This window comes from Bombina bombina, chromosome 4 (genome assembly GCF_027579735.1).
Source record: "Bombina bombina isolate aBomBom1 chromosome 4, aBomBom1.pri, whole genome shotgun sequence".
NCBI lineage: Eukaryota > Metazoa > Chordata > Amphibia > Anura > Bombinatoridae > Bombina > Bombina bombina.
The window spans coordinates 717,315,832-717,326,580 of record NC_069502.1 but is presented as its reverse complement, the minus strand read 5'-3'; positions in this window follow the sequence as shown (position 1 = coordinate 717,326,580).

Below are 10,749 nucleotides of genomic sequence, written 5' to 3'. Positions count from 1 at the left end.
AGGGTCCAAGCCTAAAGAGCAGTGAAAATAGCACAAAATCTAGAATATTTATGGCAAACTCACAACTGAGGATCCCAAACTCCCTGTGCAATCAGAGACCCCCAGACAGCTCCCCAACTTGAAAGACTTGCATCTGTAGTGATTACAGTCCAGGTAGGAAGAGCAAAAGAAGCCCCTTGACTAATGAACTGATGATCCAGCCACCAAGACAGACACTGACTTGTACTGGGATCCAGAAATATTCTTGAGACAGCGGAGTATGATCCCTGCATGATTGAAGAAGCATACAAAGCTGAAGAGGTCTCATGTAAAAACGAGCAAACAGAATTGCATCTGAAGCTGCATTCATGAGGCCTAGATATTCCATACAAAGAGCAAAAGAGGGGAAAGAGAGAGGCTCAGACAAGCTGAAACCAATTGTAAAGTTCTGTGCTCTGTTAGAGACCCATGGAGACTGAATTTAAAAACTCTTTGAAAAATTGATCCTCCAACCATTTTGTTGAAGAAACGACAACAGTTGGTTGGTGTGAGATTTTTCTAAAGGAAAAGATGGAGCTTGAACCAAGATATCGGAGTTCTGATCACAGACAATAAGGCACCCAGAGCCTTTGTAAAAATTCTTGGAGCTGTAGCCAGACCAAATGGTAGAGCAAAAAAATGAAAATGCTTGTCAAGAAAGGCAAACCTCAGAAACTGGTAATGTTTCCAATGTATTGGAACATGCAGATAAGAGCATCCTTTAAATTTATTGTGGGCATACACTGACCTTGCTGAAAAAAGACAGAATAGTCTGAATAGTTTCTATTTTGAAAGGAGTTAAAAGCTTTCAAATTCAGGACTGGTCTGATAGTACCTTCCTTTTTTGGAACAATGAAGAGATTTGAATAAAATCCCATCCCCTGTTACTGTAAAGGAACCAGAACAGTCATAGTTCCATAGTTTCCAGATCTGATACTGACTGGAAACAAATTTGATCCCTTACAGGATTCCTTGGAACATTGGACAGAAACCTATCCGATATGCCTGGGAAACTAGATTCAGAACCCAGGGATCTGGAAAAGACTGAAACCAAGCCTGCTGGAAAAGGCTTAACCTCTAGATCGGGGGCTGCAACTTCATGCAGATTTGGTATTATGTATAGATATCTTAGCTTGCTTTGACTGGTTCCACTGAGCAGAGGAATCCTTTTTATTCTGAATAAAGGAGAGAAAATGATTAGAAGCTTTAGATTTCCCTGTAGTAACAGTAGATATAATAGAATCTAAATCAGAACCAAATAGTTTCTTTCCCTGAAAAGAAAGACAATAATCTGGATTTTGACACTATCTCAGCAGACCAGGATTTAAACTACAAGGCTCTCCTAGAAAGGATGGACTAGGACATGCTTTTGTTATTGATCTTCATAATACCAAATACAGCATCACAAATAGTGATGTCGCGAACCTAATATTTTCGGCGGACTCGAACTTCCGGTATTGTTCGCGAACCCGCGAACCGCCATTGAATTCAATAGGCAGGCGAACTTTAAAACCTACAAGGACTCTTTCTGGCCACAATAGTGATGGAAAAGTTGTTTCAAGGGTACTAACACCTGGACTGTCGCATGCTGGAGGGGGATCCCTGGCAAAACTCCCATGGAAAATTACATAGTTTATGCAGAGTCTACTTTTAAGCCATAATGGGCCTAAATCAACTAACATTCCCAAAGTGGCTGTCTCAAAACATCCCGGACAGAAGATAGATTGATAGATAGGATAGATAGATATAAATAGATTGATAGTTAGATAGAATCGATAGAAGAGAAATAGATAGATTTGTTAGGTATATAATTACCCTAATAAAGTCTAATAATTAAACATGCGTTCTTGGACCCAACTAGCTTGTGCTAATTAGTACTTTTCTTAGCACTTTAATCCCTGTCCCCCCCCCCTATCGGGGGTGTTCTATATGGCCTGCCGGATTACCCTGAAAAAATATAATAATAAGACATGCGGTCTGGTACCTATTTTAACTAGGTTGTGTTTTAAGTACTACCATTCTTAGCACTTTAATCTCTGTAACTCCCCCTATTTGGTGAGGTCTATATGGCCTGGATGATTACCCATACAAAATATAATAATAAGACATCTGCTCTTGGTCTGCGACCCATGGTAACTATGTTGTCTTAATTAGTAATGTCCTTCGCATTTTAATAGCTGTTACTCATACTCACCCTATCGGTGGAGGTCTATATGGCCTGTATGATTACCCTTACAAAATATAATAACCAAACATATGCTCTGGGACCCATGGTAAGTAGGTTGTGTTAAGTAGTACTGTTCTTTGCAGTTTAATACCTGTTACAACACCAAATGGTGGCAGGTCTATCTGGCCTTCATGATTAGCTGCACCCAAACCCAAAAAAAAAGGCGAGTGGTCTTAGACTAACACCCATGGCTAACTCGGTTGTTTCAAGTTCTACTATTCTTAGCTCTTTCATCTCATCCCTGTTACTTCCAGGACTCTCAGGGGTGGTGGTCTACATGGCCATTATGATTACCCTCACCAAAAATATAACAACAATACGTGCGTGCAGGGAACCATGGTAAGGTTACTTCCTTTCGCAAAATCGAGTATAACAGTTGCAGGCAGAGGTTCTGACCCTGCATTATGGCTGCACCTCTCCCTAAAAGAGGCATGCGTTACAGAGTCTGTGGGCATGTATGCAAAGAGCTGGCCTGCCTAAAAAGAGGAGCAAGGCTGTACAGGTTGTTCTCCTTCAGCCGTTTTATACGCTGTCCCACGGCCACGACCCTCAACAACCACAACAGAATGAAACACCACATATGCCATCCTTTTGAACAACAGAGTACAGGTATGGCATTGATTTTAGTTACACAGCGATATTTATTATGAACCGTGAAATTGAAAACAAAAACATGATTGGACACCAAGTACAGTACAGGTCGTTCTCCTTCGGCCTTTTTAGAATAGTGTTCCGAACCCCCAACAAAAACAACAGCAGGAAAGAGGACATATGGCACCCTTTTGAACAATAGATGACAGGTAAGGCATAGATTTTACAAAGCCATAGATAATTTTTTGGCAACTGTGAAATAAAAAAAAAATTGATTGGACACCCAGAACACTTCTTTATCCTTCAGTCTTTTTATAAGAGGCTCCCGGAGCCTCAACTGAAACAACAGCATGAAAGAGGAGATATGGCATCCTTGTGAACAATTGATTACAGTTAAGGCAATTATTTTATAATCCCAGAGATCATTTATATGACCCGGGAAATAAAAAAAAACATTGATTAGACACCCAGTACACTTATTTATCCTCAGGCCTTTTTAATAAGAGGGTCCCAGAGCCTCAACCGAAACAACAGCATGAAAGAGGACATATGTCATCCTTTTGAATAATAGATTAGAAGACAGGCATTGATTTTAGAAACCCACAAATCATTATTTGCAAACGGGAAATAGAAAAAAACATTGATTAGACACCCAGTACACTTATTTATCCTCAGGCCTTTTTAATAAGTGGGTCCCGGAGCCTCAACCGAAAAAACAACAGCATGAAAGAGGAGATATGTCATCCTTTTGAATAATAGATTACAGTAAAAGCATTGATTTTAGAATCCCAGATATCATTTATATGACCCGGGAAATAGAAAAAAACATTGATTAGACACCCAGTACACTCATTTATTCTTAGGCCTTTTTAATAAGAGGGTCCCGGAACCTCAACCGAAATAACAGCATGAAAGAGGAGATATGTCATCCTTTTGAATAATAGATTACAGGAAAGGCATTGTTTTTAGAATCCCAGAGATTATTTATATGACCCGGGAAATAGAAAAAAACATTGATTAGACAATCAGTACACTTATTTTTCCTCAGGCCTTTTTAATAAGAGGGTTCCCGGAGCCTCAACCGAAACAGCAAGAAAGAGGAGATATGTCATCCTTTTGAATAATAGATTACAGGAAAGGCATTGATTTTAGAATCCCAGAGATCATTTATATGACCCGGGAAATAGAAAAAAACATTGATTAGACACCCAGTACACTTATTTTTCCTCAGGCCTTTTTAATAAGAGGGTCCCAGAGCCTCAACCGAAACAACAGCATGAAAGAGGACCATGCAAAAGTGCGCCGGACCGTAAAGGTCGCGTCACTAGACTATAGGCTGTTATGTTCCAAAATTGCCATGAGCCAAAGCAACACTACACAGTAGCAGACAGAATCACATAAACATGATTATAAACCCCCCTGTTCAATAACTCCCCACAGGAGATATTAACCCTTGAGTCCGAGATACAAAAGGAGCCTCACTGAGACCCTATGTTAAAGTTATCCTCGAAAGGTTGTAGCCCCTCTCGGACAAACAGTTGAAATTACAATAAATCCATGATGAAAGTAAAATAAAAAGATCTTACCGGAATCTACGTCGTGGAACAGGAACACGGTCCCTTTAAGTGTGACAGATGGTAGCGTCGCTTCTGCCATAGACTTGAGAGAAAAAAGCAGGCAGCGAAACTTGTCAACGCTGATTGCTTGTAGAGCTGTTAATCTGAGTCGGGATGGTTTCGCAGAAAGACTCTCCCAGCATCTCCGAGATCTAACTTTCACCCATGCTCTCACTGACAGGCTGACAGGAGTACTTAAAACTCCAGTCCCATGCCGAAGAGTACTACCCTCCTTAAGAGACTATTACATGATACTTACCAAAAAGAAATTCAAGGCACGAGAACTACAGCTGGCCAATACAGTGACTAGGGCATATCAAAAATATATAAATACCCCACTCAGAAAATATTGGAACAAATACAAGGTAGCAAGACAAAATAGAGATTTGTTCCTCTCTACTAAAATAAATAAAGAGGAGATCAGAATGAATGCACGCTATGCTGGACATTATGGGAGGTCAGCCAAACATCTCGCAAGGCTAGACAGGGCAAGGAAAAAGAATAATATAATTGAAATAATCGGTACGGGAGATCAATGCTATACACAACCTAGTGATATTCAAAAAAAATTTCTAGATTATTTTAAAAATATATATGCTGCTAAAGCAATAGACCCTCATAGTAATACACTTTTTTGGGAGAACATTTCTTGTCCTAGGGTTACAATAGAACAGGTCGCCTTAATTAATGAGCCTATTTCCATGGATGAAGTCTTAAAAGCTATAGAGGAAGCTAAATTAGGGAAAGCCCCCGGCCCAGACCAATTACCTGCGGAATTTTACCGAATACTCAAATTAGAAATTGGACCTATGTTAACATGTTTGTTTAATGAATATTATATGGACGGAAGAACAATGTCACGGTTCTTCTCGGCGTCAATCATCACTCTTATCCTCAAAAAAGATAAGAATCCATCAGATCCAGGGTCATATAGACCAATTTCTTTGTTAAATATAGATTATAAATTGCTTACTTCTATAATTGCTAATCGTTTAAAAACATCTTTACAAGAAATTATACATCCAGATCAAGCAGGTTTTATGATAAACAGATCTTCCACAAAGAATATTAGGAAAACTTATATGATTCTGGAATATTTTTGGAATAGGCGCTTGCGGGACAAAATTATACCTAAATTTGATCTTGCTATGATGATGGTTGACGCCGAGAAGGCCTTTGATTCTATAATATGGGAACATTTATTTAATGCTTTGACTAGCTTCGGCTTCCGTGGCAAGCTGATGAATTTTATCCGACTTCTATATAACTATCCGATATCAGCAATTATGATTAATAATAGCCAAACCACCTTTTTTAAGTTAGAGAGAGGGACCCGTCAGGGATGCCCCCTTTCCCCTCTCCTTTTCAATATAGCCGTGGAGCCTTTAGCAATTTATCTGAGACAAGAACTGAAAGGAATAGAATTTGGGAATCAAAAATGTGTGTTATCATTATATGCTGATGACTTATTACTATATTTTGAAAATACTAGTGTAAATATACCTATAGCTTTGAAGTCACTGCATTTATTCGGGGCTATCTCAGGGTATAAGATCAATACCTCAAAAACTGAGATTTTATGGATCTATAAAAATAAAGATAGTTTGAAGCAGCATAAATTGAAGGAGGTAGAGAGTTTTAGATATCTAGGAATCATTTTACATAGAGACCCGAATATGTGGTACAAGTTGAACTATACACCTTGTTTTTCTAAGATAATTGCGAAGTTGCGTCAATGGTCTTTCTTTCCGATTTCCCTTACTGCTAAAATAATGATGATTAAAACTATTGCTTTCCCCCAAAAAACTTATATAATGAATAATCTTCCATTATATATTAAAGATCAGGATGTTAGATCTTTTTATCAGGCATGTGCTAAATTTTTTTGGAATACTTCCAGACACATGCTTTCAATAACTAAACTTTCAGTGCTGAAAGATTCTGGGGGCTTAGCATTCCCCGATATAAAGGCTTATAATCTTGCTATCCTTGCCAGATATGGAGTTGATTGGTTGCTATCAGCTAACTATCTGACAAATTTAACAATAGAAGAGAACCTTATACAACCTCTTTCCCTTAAAGCATTATTACATTATCCATACTTACAATTAGCGGATAATATTAAGAAAACATACAGCATTTCTAATGTGGTCAAGGCTTGGCAACAACTATGTGTGCATTTCCAGATTAACTTCCGAATTTCCTCTTTTCTGCCCATCAGGGGAAATCCTGATTTTATACCTGGCCGACAATATGTGATCTATAAACGCTGGGCAGAAAAAGGTATAACTAATTTAATACAACTACTTGACGAAAGATCTCATATAAGAACATTTGATGAGATAGTCACTAGATATAACATATCTAATAAAGACTTCTATGCATACTTGCAAGTCCGGCATTTTATTAAAAAAAATTAAAGTCTGGTAATTGGTCAGAGAATTTTGATAAAATTGGGGACTTTATAAACATATATAGGCAGGGGAAGCGGTCAATCTCCCTATTATATAAGATACTCTTGGCCAAGCAAGGCCAATTAAATATAGAACAACTATCAGCATATTGGTCAAAATATTTTGAAGAGTGTAACTATGATAATATCAAGAAAGGTTTCTTGTGGATAACCACGGCCTCTATACGTTCCACATGGAAAGAATCGCATTTAAAGCTCCTCAATAATACCTATATCTCACCAAAGAGACTGGCTAAATGGAACATAGGCCACTCAGGTTGTTGTTACAAATGCTCTGGTCCGGGGGCTGACCTACTGCATTGCTTTTGGTCCTGCCCTAAAATATGTCAATTTTGGCAGAAAATTAATTATTGGTTAAATAAGTATGTATTGAATTTCCCTTCTTTTACACCAGCTAGAATCTTCTTGCTCCATACAGAGGATCGAAATCGGGGTACCATTAATACTATAATTTTATTGGTACGTAACCTAATTTTGAGAAATTGGAAGAGTAAAAAGGCCCCTTCATTTCGAGCATTTATTGAAGCACTTAAATCACAAATTATTTTTGAACAACATAATATAATTAATGCACAGAATAGACAAATCCAAAACTTTTTTAATAACTGGCTGGGGATTATTCAATCATTCCCCATTTCTACACAATACATGCTGACTAAAAAGTTCCATAAATCTGATTATTTTGAGGGCCTTATATTAAGAGGTCTTTTCCCAAGCTCTTGGTATTAAAGATGGTACTGGAGATTTTGAGCATAGACCAGTGTTGAGGGGCTGTGAGAGAGAGGAGAGAGAGAGGGTAGGGGTCGGTTTGCCTTTTTTTTTTTTTTTTTTTTTTCTCTCTCGTTTACTGGTATTCGAATATGTACATTTAAGTGTGTTATGATCCTATGTTTATTTTTCAAATTAGGTTATGTAAAGTCTGTGGTAAGAAAAGGAAGGGAAGAGGGAAAGGGGGATAGGATTTAAAAAGGAAAAAATAAGAGAAAAATCCCAGTAGGATATACATAGAATCAAGAGAATCACTTTGGGGTAAAATTTAATGTTGTATAAAGTCTAGAATGTTATAATTATATCCGCTGATTCTATGTTTTTCTTTTTTTTATTATTATCATTTTATGTCATACTGTATGTGGCCCTGCGTGGCGCACTAACTATAATGTGATTTTTTTTTTTTTTACATGTACTGCTGGTTATAAATAAACTTATAAAAAAAAATAAGAGACTATCGAAAACTTCTGACACTTCTCTGCCAACCTCCTGGGACGAAAGGCAAAGAATGACTGGGGGATGAGGGGAGTGGGAGAAGTATTTAAGCCTTTGGCTGGGGTGTCTTTGCCTCCTCCTGGTGGCCAGGTTCTGAATTCCCTAAAGTAATACATGCAGCTGTGGACTCTTAAAAGGTAAATAGAGCCTTAAAAATTTAAAAAAGGACCCATACAAAACAATAACATAATAGATACTGTCACCAGGCTAAAGAGCACAATAGTGTACAAACTATATAGCACAACTGGCTAATTGAGTGCACCTAAATAAAATTATTTACTTACACATAGGCACCCAACTACTGGCCATCTAACCAGAATCCAATATAGAACCAAACCATTGCTGAAGCATAACAGCAGAGGATATGGAATAGGAGCATACCAATGACCCAATAGGAGGCGGTTAAGGACAGGTCCCCGCAATACCTGTTTAAGGTCTCTGACTAAATTCTATACAGTAGTATTTGTGCCCCCCTCTAACAACAGTTCTCAGAGGGGAAATGGGCCTCAAGTCACTCTGAGAACCCGTCTCACAGAAGAACATTCCGAGCACTTTCATTCTTCACCTTTCTTCATTGGAGACAAAGATAATACTAATTACCAGTAAGTAAGGTCTGAGGGGTTTTGTAGAGCTCTTGGGGTTTACTCTCACCACCTGTATGAAAGTAAACAGCACTAAATATTCAAGGAATTAACAGTAAAGCCTGAGCGAGAAGAGAAAAAAAACTAATGGACTAGGATAACAAGGTTAAAGGGATGTTATACTGTTATATGGGGACATCTCCCATTCAATAAGCCAGATCCCATGAAAACCGTAGAACCAGATGGTTAAATAGGTGCAGTAATACAATTTAATGTCATGGACATGTCGAAGTTCCTTATGCGGCATATAACTTCTGTATAAAAAGCCTCTATAATCCTTATATTTGAAATAAAGGCAGATAGGTTTTGTCAACAGTACCTATATAAAAATGCTGTTCCTCCAGCGTGGTTAGTTCGAGGAAACACACCCTCCTTCCTAGACTGTAGGCATAACCAGTCACGTGGGAGTGAACTAACGCTTTGTGTGTTTCGTACTTGTTACAAAGTAACCCAGTAACAATACACTGCATAATTCAAGTTACTGGTGGTTAGGGACCCAAACTCTCTTTCTAATTAGTTCCACAACCTCTTCACAATCTCACCGTAGTCTCGGTTACAGTGATTAGGCTCCCCTCCGCTCTTTGCAATACTGTCTTGAGCTCCACAGGGTGGGGAGTATTAGGATTCTTGCTAATAAATTCCTATAAAATTAAGGTTCTTCTGATTTCTTGAATGTACCTCTCTATAGTACTGGAACTGATGGGGTTAAAGGCACAGTAAACTCCAATTATTATATAACTGCATGTAATAGACACGTCCATAAAGAATATTATGCACAGATACTGATATAAAAATCCAGTATAAAACCGATTTAAAAATTACTTAGAAGCTTCCAGTTTAGCTTTGTTTAAAAGGTTACTGGAACACCCACTGCAAGTGGGAAATAGCAGACACTCCCCCACCCTTTCTTTGCATATAAAAAGACCCTTTACACAAACAGAAGCAAGCTAGAGTAGGTATACATCAGTTTTCTCCTAAAACTTTGGGGCTTGGTTAGGAGTCTGAAAATCAGAGCAATGTTATTTAAAAATAAGCAAAACTATAGATTTTTTAAAAAAACAAAAACTGTATGGGCTATATAAATGGATCATCTACAAAACATTTATGCAAAGAAAAATCTAGTCTATAATGTAATTTTAATGTCCATCCAATAAAAATCAACACGTTTCACCTTAACAGGCTTCTTCAAGATGTACTCGGGGTATTGATTTCTGAACTTAAATACCCTCTGCTTCATTTCCAAACTTCAAAATTTCTGACTAATTGTGAGCCTTTGAAGGCCGCTTCTTATCTTGATGCATTTTATCAGCTTTTCACAGCAGGACAGTGCTATATAGTTAACAGTGTGCTCTATCCGTGGAGTTATTTATGAAGCAGCACTAATTGGCTAAAATGCAAGTTTGTAAATAGCATTGAGAAAGGGGGCATTCTGCAGAGGCTTAGATAGGTAATCACAGAGGTAAAATAAACTGTGTCATGGGGGAATGGGTTATAAAGGGATTTTTTTTTTTTTTTTTAAACAATACAAATTTTGGAGAAGACGGTCCCTTTAAAGGTCCAGTCAATGTTCATACTAATGTTACATAATTCTGCACTGTGTGTATTATTAATCTAGTGATGCCTATTAAAAAATGATTAAAGTTTTAACCCCAAAAATCTTTACTTACCACTCCCTTCCTTGTTGTCTTCTTTTGTTCCAAGCGTGTTACAGGTGCACTGTATTATCAAAATGCACCTGATCGCACCATTGAGCTAAATGCATTCCACTCCCCCCCTGGGTAAAGCAGCAAACAGCTTTACCCAGCACAAGAGCGCTCTACGTTTAGTTCAATAGCGATGGTTGTCATAAGCACTAAAACTGCAGCACTTAAAGGGACATAAAACAAGTTGAGATAGAGACAAAATATAATATGTACATTA